Here is a 12,124-nt window from a genome sequence, read left to right as displayed (position 1 = left end):
TAAGATACAAATGGGGTCTCATTTTTGTCCTAATTATGGGGAACACAAGATTACTTTTAAATATATTAATAAGTGATTAATACCTTCGTCATTATATATAAGATTTTCCCCCCTCTTTTACAATTTTTTATAAGACATTCTTTTAATTGTAATTGCATTGCTTAATTCTTCTCTAAAGTACTTTTATTTAATTAATTTTTTTTAGATAAAAGATAATAAATGCTTGAATTAATTGAATAAAAATTTTCTTTCTCTTATTAGGATTGAAGAAGATGAATAAAGATATTGCTATCTCTTTTTTAAATATTAAATAATTATGTGAAAAATGATTAAGTGAAATGAAAAAAGGTTAATTTTGAAAAGTAATTTAAATTATTGATAAGCTTAATAATCTTGACTAAATTAACTAATTTTCTTAAAAAGTATAATTTAGTTGAATGAGATTTTTTAATTAAGGATGGAAGTGGTGTGTGTGTGTGTGAGATTACCAAGAACAATAAGCCATAAAACATAATCCATAAAAAATGTATAATATTCTCTAAGCCAATAAGCCGAATGAAAAACGAACTTTTATGACACATTTGTATGATTTTTTTTATACTTATTATCTAATTCAAATTTTTATTTATTATATTTATCAACCCTTATATATTAAGCATGAAAGATTATTTTGCATTAGAGAGGTTTTAAGGTTTTTTATTATTTATTATTATTATTTTTAAATATTTTTATGAGAAGGTTTTGAGATTCTTTTAATTAACTTTTTTATTTAATTTAATTTTTTTATTTATCATATTTATTTATGTTAAATTTGAATATTTTTAAAATAAATTATCAATACATAAAATGATCTTATGCTACAATATAAATTATTTATTATAAATCTAAAATATATAATATATATATATATATATATATATATATATATATAATAAACATTTAAATTGTGAAATATACATACTAAAATATTAGTTTAAGTTTAGTTATTGAAATTTTAATTTTCATATGAAATACACATGTTTTGATTTTAATTATGTATTTTTATATCCTTCTCAGAAATTTAAAAAACAATTTTAATTTTCATATAAAACACAAATATTTTGATTTTAATAATGTATATTTATATCTTTCTTAGCAATTTAAAAAACTTTACATCTTTAAAATAATATTTTAAATTTTTATATCAGTAATTTGGTTATTTTGTAATATTATAATAATAATTTATTAGTACTAGTATTCTAACACGTGTAATGCAAAAGTAAAATACTTATTATATTTAATAAAAATATATACTGAATTATAAATATAATATTCATATGTATATATATAACTTATATTTTATATTTAAAAATATCTATTTATATAATTTTTTTTAGATATAACTTATATATTTAAATATACTCCCTTGGGACTTTATTATAAGGAACTTTTAGTCGAATCACACGGATTAATATAAGTAGTTATGTTAGTTGATTTTTTTAGACTATAAAATGAATTTATAATTTACCAATTTTACCCTTCTTACTTATCATTAAATTCTCATGAGGTGAATATATATTAAACTTATGCACCGATACCAAAAGAAATAATAAATGTTAATTGGAGAGAGTTTAAGAAATGAGAGAAAAATTCATATTTATAAATATTTAATAGAGAAAAACAAAGAAAAATAATAATTTAATACTTTCTAGAAACTATAAGATGCCTAATTAAAAAACAAAAGAAGTCTTTTAAATTATGTCTTATAATAAGAATAAAAGAGAGTAGTATTTATTTGTATATATAATTTATTATAAATTTTAATTATTATAATATTAAAATATTAGAATAAAACTTGCTAGTATTTTAGTCTTAAAGGTAGGATATTGAGAGCATATAGTTGTAATCTTTAGATGTGCTATTAATGTGTGATACTCTTTATCCCACATACCAAAATAAATAAATAAATAAAAGATAACTTCAAAATTTGCTCAAATAGAACTTTAATTAAGATAAGTAATAGTTTACAAAACACCTTCAAGAATATAAGATTCACATTTGTTCATATATATATATATATATATGAACAACTTTACAACCCAACATCCAACAACAATATACAACTTTAACAACTTTATAACACTACAACGTTACAACATAATAACTTTATACATTATCACATATTTTTGACTAAGAGATCTATTATGACCTAGGTGACCAGTTTAATTGATTTGATCTTATTGAATCACTATGTCTGATCTTTGTGAAGGAGATCAAGTCAATACAATCAGACTAATGAGGTTAGCAGAAAAACACATAGAAGGGGGGGGGGGGGGGTTGAATATGTGTATGTGTGAACAAAAGAATTTTAAAAACGTTTTCGCAAGAGTAGTGCTCTTCGTTCACTAAACTTTTGAATATAAGACGGTTGTGCAGAGTTTGCTTAACATACGATCAATGTGCCTGAAGGGTTTATCGTCCGCTAGGGAACATGTCTCGTAAAAATATTAATTGAAGTTCTTACATTTTCTTTTTCAAGTTAGTTTCGTTTAAGGATGAGTAGCAGATGAAACTTTCAGTGTAATAAGTTTGTCAAGCAAAATTTGCGTCTTCGTCTGAAAAATGGTTTTAATGAGAATTATACAGTAGACGAAGTTTTCAACAAGATTTGTCAATTAAGAAGTGTTCGCGTATGAGGAATAAGTAAAACAGTGCAATCATTTTTATACTAGTTCGCTCAATCTAAGCTACGTCCAGTCTCCTTCAACTAAAGGGTTCCACTAGATATGAAATGAAGTACACAAGTATTGTTGACCACTTCTGGCCCGTTGACTTCACTCATCAACGCTAGTATATTCTTCTCAGCCTCTTCAGGCTAGCAGTGAGTATTATGAACCACCCAGGTTAGAACCACTCTTGATCCAAGTATTCTCGACCACTCCTGACCTGCTAGCTTCACTTACCAGCGCTAGTATTCTTATACTACTTCTGGTTTAAGTATTCTTGACCACTTTTGGCCTGCCAGCTTCACTCACCAGCGCTAGTATTCTTAAACCACTTCTGGTTCTTCAAGTATTCTCGACCACTCCTAGCCCGTCAGCTTCACTCACCAACGCTAGTATTCTTAAACTACTTCTGGTTCTCCAAGTATTCTCGACCACTCCTGGCCCGTCAGCTTCACTCACTAACGCTAGTATTTTCTTATTAGCCACTTCTGGCTAGCAGTGAGTATTCTTTGACAAGCCCCTCCGGGCTTTACAAGTATTCTTTTCCTAGCCTCTTCAGGCTTTACGATGATAGATGTGTAGTCAGGTTCGAGAGTTTACATAACTCTCATAGAGAGGATTGAGAAATTTCCTACACTCACTAAGGTTTGCTGCCTTAGTTTTACAGAGATTTTGAGTGTGTGGGTTACTCTCATGGAGAGGATACATAAGTTTACAACACTCTCTAAGGTTTAGTCCATCACTGACATTTTGAACACCTTAGTATACAGAGATAAAAATACAATATAACATTGTACATATGACTATGTATGCTCATCTCTGATCTCTGTCTCGTGGGCTTGATATCACTGTTTTTCTTCCAATCAAAAAGCCCAGGACAAGACATATAATCATTCTTTCGTTGCTTCTTGCCTAACCTGTTTCAGTTTGATGTTATTGCATATTTATAGGCCTGTAAAATCTGCCCATTTGCATATGTCCGTTGAAGCTAATATAGTCGTTCATGACTAGTTTGATCCTTTCATTTAATGCACTTGGTATTGCATTAAATGTTGCTTCCTATTCTTAGACATTGCGTGTATTCTTCTCTGTCCTATTGCAGCAATGTATGACTTTATTTGAGACCAAGAAATTATTTGTCTTTTTCTGGTCATGCAGCAATATAGCCGTTGTCCTTTTCTGAAAAAGTAATGCTCTTTTTCTGACACATGCATGCTCTGCTTTTTCGTGTTTCTCTTCATCTTCGTTTCTTCTGCTGTTTCGTTGAGAACACCTATGTGATCGTAGATGATGCTTTGAATAATATTTTGAGACTAGATAAGTGCTTGCTCAGTAGTCTTCGTCTCTCATCTTGTTCTCCATCTGAGTATTTGTCTTTGATGCTTTGGCGTCTTATATGGTGTAGTTAGCATTACAAGAAAACTTTCTTCATCCATAGTTTCTTTTAGTCTATGATGATCTTGGTCCTAAGGCACGATTGACTTTCTTCTAGCCTTAGACATAGGCCTCGTCTAATTTGTGCTTTTAGAGTGGTTGCACTTGTCACAACTTTGTATGGATATTTTGTGATCATCTGGTACATATTCGTATTCCAACTATCCATTTCTTGACGCTTGATTTCCTATGTCTCTTGCTTCATCTGTCTCGTCTTCTCTGGTTCGTGTCTCTCCTTGACTATTCCTTATAGGCTTCGTCTGATACTTTAGTGTCTTATTTTGGTAGTAGTCATCTTTCGTCCATGAGCAGACTTCGTTCTTATGCTTGATTATCAATCATCTGATTTGTACAATCTTCATGGATTGTGACATTTAATGCTTCTGACTTTGCATTTAATGTTTGCTTGCTAAATCTGCGCTTCTCGAGATCTTTTGTACCATTTGTTTGCTTCTATGATTGACATTAAGATATCTTTGTACTTTGTTGGTAATGTAGCGACAGAGGCGTTGTCCTTTGCTGACTGGTAGGTGTACTTGCTCTGACACTCACTGTTTTGATTTGTGGATAAACGCTCGTCCATTTATCTTATCTTCCTTCTTCTATTTTGATGTCTTCATGCATTCTTCTGAAAGTGTGGATGTTAGGTAGTTCGTCTCGTTGTGTTTTCAGATGCAATACAGTTTTCTTGATCTTCATCTATGTATTCGAGTCTCTGTCTAGTTGGCTGTTGTAAGTACTTGAATCTATCTAGGGTGCTCTTGCTAGGATTTGCCCATCGTCCATGGTCTTGTATCATCTGAGTCTTCATCTGATGTATTCCCTTTATTTGCTCAACCTTTATCCAATGCTTGCCTCTCATCTCCTTGATTCTGGTACGGATGTATATTCTCTATTCAACAGTTTACCTGTACTTGTATCTGAAACACTAACACACTTGTTAGTAATAACAATATGTATTATATTTGTCTCATTCAAAACCTTGCTAGGAATTGCTTTCGTCTTCGTCTGACTTAACAACTAATTCTTATTCAATAATTTTACTAATTTCTCATATGTCACCACTTAAACTGGAAAAGTTTCATACTACTATCAGGAATATAATAGTTTGAATGTGGATCTATCATGACATTATTATGAATTAACCAAGCCTATATAGAATTACCCTATTGACTATCCTCCAAATAACTCACTCCTTTTCAACAATCAGTTAGGGATTTTACCCCTTAAGTTCATACCTTACTCTACAAGTCACTTCAATAACATTACATGTCAACCTAGCTTCCATATTGTTTCAACTAATATTCTAGACGAGACAACTTTCTTAAAATAACAATCCATTTCAAGAGGCAAGGTTCTCTCTAAAGGATTTTCATATCCACACAATAAGATATTTTAACTTATAAAACAACTAACTCTTATCTAGTCCTAAGTTCAACATCACAACTCAACAACATCCATCATGATTTCCTCAACACAACTTAGTTCAACTCAAACAATCTCAACTCATTCAACATATAACGTGCAACACTTGAAAATATTATCCCAATTCAACTTATATAAACTCAACATACTTTTTATTCAACATTTTACAACATGATTCTTCAATTAAAAACAACATATTACAACAAAGTTCAACAACTACTCAACTTACAACATCACGTGATAAGTAAAAACATACTATAAAAAAGTTCTGAAATAGGGTTCTCCCTGGGTGCGAGTTGCCTCACTAGGTGCGAGTAGTCTCATTGTGTGAGTTGAACTATTTAGAGCTCATCACTAGGCGAGTTATTCTTGTTTAGTAAAGAAAAGCCTATTGCACAACTTATACATCACTATAACTATCACACCATAGTCTATAACTAGTGATCCAAAATTATCATCAAAGTAGCTGCATGATAATTGTTCTTGTAAGAAACACTATTTTGTTAATCTTCTCTTTGACTCCTATTCTTCCGTTGAATTCCAAGTTAAGAACCGACCGAGCTTTCAATCTGAGTGGTGGGGAGAGTACCTGCAAAGGCACTCTAACATTCAAGTGAATATTCGGTTTAGAGTAATAAGTACTATAGTGTTAAATGACCGTACCTATCTCTTCTGTCTTATTAATGTTGTATTTATAGTGATGTATTTGGGCCTGATGGGCCTTTTGGGTTAGCGAGTTAATAACCTGAATTTTATATCTTAATTTAGGTTGACGTGAATTCTTGTTGTCTAATGATGATTAGGGTAATGTGATTTCGTTAGCAAGGGATAATTTGGCCTTTCTAGTGGCCGAATATCCCTTTGGGTTACGCATTGACCGAAGGGGTATTCGGTTCTCATAATTTCTAAGTAGGTACATGGCTTGACCTATTCAAGTGTAGTTGGATTACTCGGGACGTGCCAAGGCCGAAAGGGTACTCGGTGAGGTATTGGGTGTCTGACTTATATGGAGATTAAAAGGTTATTTTTATTCCCCACTATACTATTCCCCAGTACAATAATAAAATACAAAACTATAACTACTTAATTTAAAATTTGACCTATTAGTATCTTTTATGGATTGTAACTAGCAAGCTGGTTAATAAGTAATCTAATTTATTAAGTTCATTTGTAGGCCTTTTAATTGATTATGCAGTGTACATAATGTATAATATATGTACCTAATAAAAGCCTAAACTTTTAGGTGAATTAGTGCTATACATTCATTTTTTTTTTCAAGAGTTGCACCGCGATTTGACTTATTTACGTTCTATTGCAATAGGTATCTTGGTTCTCCATTATATTTAATGTCTTTATTTTTTTATTTTCATTTTCAATAGTTATAGATTTTCTATTGATGTTATTCAAGTAAAAAAGTAAAACATGTAAGATTTAATGATATTTTTTTAGTATCTATGAAATAGAATGTTTATACAGTTAAATGAAGGAATATGATGCTAACTAATAAAGTTGTATAATAACTAAAAACTATAGTCATTTTTGGAATAATATGTAGGGTACGATTGAAACAATATAATGGAATATGTTGAGGGGAATATTATTAATAATTTTTAATATATTATACTATATATAAGGAATAATTCTTATATATGTATAGTATATAAATTTAATTATTTAAAATTACATGAAAATTAAATTTAAAATAGAAGACAATTTTTTTCTTATTCAAATTATTTTAATATTATTTTACTTTTTAATAAATTTTCTTATTGACAATTAGTTATCCAAGAATTCTAATATGTTGGATATGTGTGGTTTAGGAGGCCAATTTGCTTTAACTTATAGGTTAGTTTATTTATAGGTGGAGTTACTTAACTTTTCTTATCATTTTTAATGAGTTGACCTAACAAGATTAACTTACTTTGCCACCACTAATACAGATGTTTTTGACAATCCAAATCATCAATGATTGACTGAGTGATTGAGTCAAATTGAATTCTTTCTTAATTGTTTAAAGATAATTGTTGTTTGAGGACCTTTTCATTTTTTTTTTGATCATTTTCAATTTACATAAAATAGAAAGTGCAAACTCTTACGTTATTTTCTTGATTTAATTTGCACATCTTAAATATCTTAGATTTTGTAATTTTCAAATTGAGAAGTTTGATGTTGGTTAAAGAACACGCTTTTTTAATCACCATATGGTGGAAAAGTATGTCGATCAAATTTTTGAACTTTTTGAATTTATTTCATCATAACCTATTACTGTTTGTCATTTGGAAATATTGCATATTTCTTTGTTGAACTTATTTAATTAATTGTGTAATATAGTTGGTTATGTTCATCTATCTCAATTGTTGGTTGACATGGACATTGAAGTCAATAAATTTATTCCACCAAAGTTAATACATCCTTATATAACTCAGTCTAATTTTCAAGTTGATTCAGTTGAAAGACTAAAAATGAGCTTCATAAAATAATTATCCTTTAGAAATCTTGAAAATACAATAGCTACATATTTTTGTCCTTTTTTTTTGCATGTTGATCATTAATTTATAATTTTTATTTCATTAAAAAAATCTATTATTGTTTGTAGGTTTTACTACATCAAAGTATTTCTACATCAAGGAAAAGAAATGTTGTCCTAAATAATAAAAAAGTTTTTGTAAGTAATAATAATTGTATAAAATATTCATACTATCCTTTTAATTTCTTTTTCTTTTCAAATATCTGAAGTTCTTTTGTCATGCCATTTTCTGAGATACAGATCTTTTGAAGCTTATTTATCTTGCTTCCTTGTGCTAAAAGTTTCTGTTTGTATGTAAAATTTTAAAAAAGCTCTTTAAAAAGAAAAACAAAGACAATAAAGGGAAATATTTTGATTTATGGAAGTGATACTATTGCAAGTACATATGATGGAATACAAGTACATTCATCAACTTATGCATCACAAGAAGTTGTTGCATGTTTTAGTTGAAAAACTTGATAATATTGTACTAGAGAAAGTACCTTAGTTGAAGATGTGGTCATCTTAATTTATGACCGCATCTTAATCCGAGATAGTTCCTCTAATAAAATATTAGCATGATGCTTGTCTAATAGAGCATGAACTTTTTGTGACGCATAAGTAGATGCATGTACTTGCAATACCATTATAAGTACTTGCAATACCCTCACTTCTATGAACCTATATATTTCCTTTTATTGTCTTTCTTTCCTTTGTTTTTTTTAAAGAACTTTCTTGAAGTTTTACATTTGCAGAGGCTAAATTTGAGAATGATTTGAACATGTTCCCAAAGGCCAAATTTTATGAACAATGATTATGAATTTAAGAGAACTCACAAGAAAGGTTGGTTATTTCCTTCCAGTTGGCATTAAATTAATAGTTACTACATATGTTACCCAGTAGCATAAATTTAATGGGTAATTAACTACCTTTTTTAAAAATCATTCTTGTTGTAAATTTTCAAGTGCCTTTGACTGATGTGTTTGAATTATTAGGGGTTTTTCTTCCTATACCTTACAATGGTTTTTGAGCAATGTGTGTTGGCTTAGTTACTGACACACTAGTTCAAATTATACATTTCTTGATGCACCTTTTATGTTGGGTGTCATTCACATGACATAAAAAGTGACATGGTGACAAACTTATAAATATACAAAAAATATTCTATAACGGGTGTTGACTTATCTGTCATAGAATGTGAACATTCTATGAACAATGCTTCCTCATTTGTCATAAAATGTCCTGTTATTACCCACGTTGAGAGCACAAAGCCATTTCATGCTCCATTATTTCATCTTCTCCAACAACGACATTTGAGGCAATTTTTTGCAAGCTCTCCATCCTTGTTACCGACAATCGATGTGACCAAAATGCTCTAATGACCAAAATGACTCATTCTTCTTTAGTCTAGTGACCTTGGTGTTGGGTTCTCCTTTGTGCACGCTCCTAAAAATCGTAGGTTTTCATCTTCTTTTTCTTCCATATTGTTTTTAGGGTTTTTTCTTCTTCATGCTTATCTTAGGGTTTTCTCATTTTGGGTTCCTAGGTTTTTGTTTAATTCCCCTATATTTGACCACCTTTGTAAAAGAGTTCTCATTCACTTATACTCTTAGGTTCATTCTCTTTCCTACTTTTGTGCATTGTTGCTATTTGATTGGGAACTTTGTGCTGTCAAGTGTTGTTGAGATGTTGTTGGCATTGTTGGTATTGTTTGATTGAGAATGTTGTATTGCCTTGATTTTTGAGTTTTTTTTTGTGTTTATATTTTTGTTGGCATTGTGTGTATGATTTTTGTTGTGCTGCCAAGTGTTGTTGAGGTATTATTGGCATGGTTTAGGTATATAATTTGTTGGTATTTTGTGTTTATGCAATGTGCTAATTAGTTGTTCCATAGGATGTGTTGGTTTGGGACTATTATGAGGTATTGCATGTGGGTTTTTTTTGTGCTTAAAATATAATTAAAAATCATGCATAATACTGATGACTATGAAGACTCAACACTTGACATTGAAAAAAATCCAATCCCCTTCGTTGAAATTGGCTTCCTTTTCTCCCTTGTTATTGTATTTTGTATATTTCTCTATTTGAGATTGAATATGATCTCTAACCCTCTCATGCAATTTGTTAATAAATTCTGCCCTAGATGATCCTTCTTTATGAATGAAAAAAGCAACATTAGGGAGAGGTAGTAAATCCAAAGGAGTGAGAGGATTAAAACCATATACAATTTCAAAATGAGACATTTTTGTGGTTTTATGAACTACCCTATTGTAGGCAAACTCTACATGAGGTAGATAGTCATCTCATGACTTTTTATTACCCTTTAGAATCACCCTAAGCATAGCTCCAAGAGATCTATTTACCACTTTAGTTTGCCCATCTGTTTGTGGGTTACATGTAGTAGAAAATAAAAGCTTAGTTCCTAACCTAGACCAAAGAGTTTTCCAAAAATGGCTTAGGAACTTAGCATCTCGATCAGAGACTATGATTTAAGGCAACCCATGTAGCCTAACTACTTCTTGAAAGAATAATTTAGCTATATTGCTTGCATCATCCATCTTGTAACATGGAATGAAGTGTGGCATTTTGCTAAAACGGTCCACTACCACAAAGATGAAATCCTTTCCTCTTTGGGTTCGAGGTAATCTAAGGACAAAGTCCATAGATATATCTACCCAAGGAGAATTGGAGATAGGCAAGGGGGTGTATAGTCCATGAGGTTTAGCTTTAGATTTAGCTTGAAGACAAGCTATGCATCTAGAACAAAACCTTTGAACATCTCTTTTCATGTGAGGCCAAAATAATTTCTCTTTTCAAATTAAAAGAGTTTTCTTAATCCCAAATTCCCCATGAGTCCACCCTCATGACTTTCCTTAACCAAAAGTTTCCTAATAGATCCTTGGGATATACACAACTTATTTTCCTTATAAAGAAATTGCTAAGAAATATAGTAACCTTGGTAAGGTTTTCTATACATAATTTGAAAAGGTGAGCAAAATCAAGGTCTTTCTCATACAATTCCTTCATGTCACCAAACCTTAGAATCTGAGATCCAAGGATGTTTAACAAAACATGTTTTCTAGATAAAGCATCGACAACCACATTAGTGGAGCCCTTCTTATACTTGATGACATAAAGAAATTGTTCAAGGTACTCAACCCATTTAATATTCCTTTTATTTAACTTACCTTGGCCCCTCAAATATTTAAGTGATTCATGATCACTATGAATGACAAACTCCTTGGTAACAAGATAATGTTTCTAAGTTTGAAGGGATCTAACTAAAACATGTAGCTCCTTGTCATAGGTTGGGTAGTTTAAGGTAGTCCTATGAAGTTTTTCACTGAAATAGGCTATGGGATGACCACCTTGTAACAACACCGCTCCTATTCCAATCTCCGAAGCATCACATTCTAGCTCAAAAGTTTTATTAAAATCAGATAGTGCTAGAATTGGTGCTTGGGTGAGCTTTTGCTTAAGCTCTTGAAAAGCTAAATTATGTTTTTCTTGCCATTGAAAAGCCACATCCTTCTTCACTAACTCATTGAGTGGTGAAGCTAATGTTGATAAGTTAGAAAAAAATCTTCTATAAAAACTTGCCAATCCATGGAGGCTCCTAACTTCACTAACATTAGTGGGAATAGGCCATTCTTGATTGGCTTTGATTTTCTCGGGATCCACATGAACCCCTTTTTCAATCACAACAAATCCTAAAAATATAACACTACTATCAACACAAAAGGTGCATTTATCTACATTGGCAAACAATTGATTATTCCTAAGAACATGATTCATGAGCCTCATGAATGTGCTTGGGGCATTAGTAAGACCAAAAAACATCACTAACCACTCATACAATCCAAATTTGGTCTTAAAAGCAATCTTCCATTCATCCCCCTTTTTAATCTTTATTTGGTGATAACCGCTTTTAAGGTCAATTTTGGAAAATATGGATGACCCATGCAATTCATCAAGCATGTAATCAAGTCTAGGAATTGAGTGCCTATATTTTATGGTGATGTTGTTGATGGCTCTACAGTCACAACACATCCTT

Source organism: Cajanus cajan, chromosome 4 (assembly GCF_000230855.2).
Source record: "Cajanus cajan strain Asha chromosome 4, NIPB_CcT2T_4, whole genome shotgun sequence".
Taxonomy (NCBI): domain Eukaryota; kingdom Viridiplantae; phylum Streptophyta; class Magnoliopsida; order Fabales; family Fabaceae; genus Cajanus; species Cajanus cajan.
The sequence above is the reverse complement of the archived record's forward strand: the minus strand, read 5'-3'. Positions refer to the sequence as shown.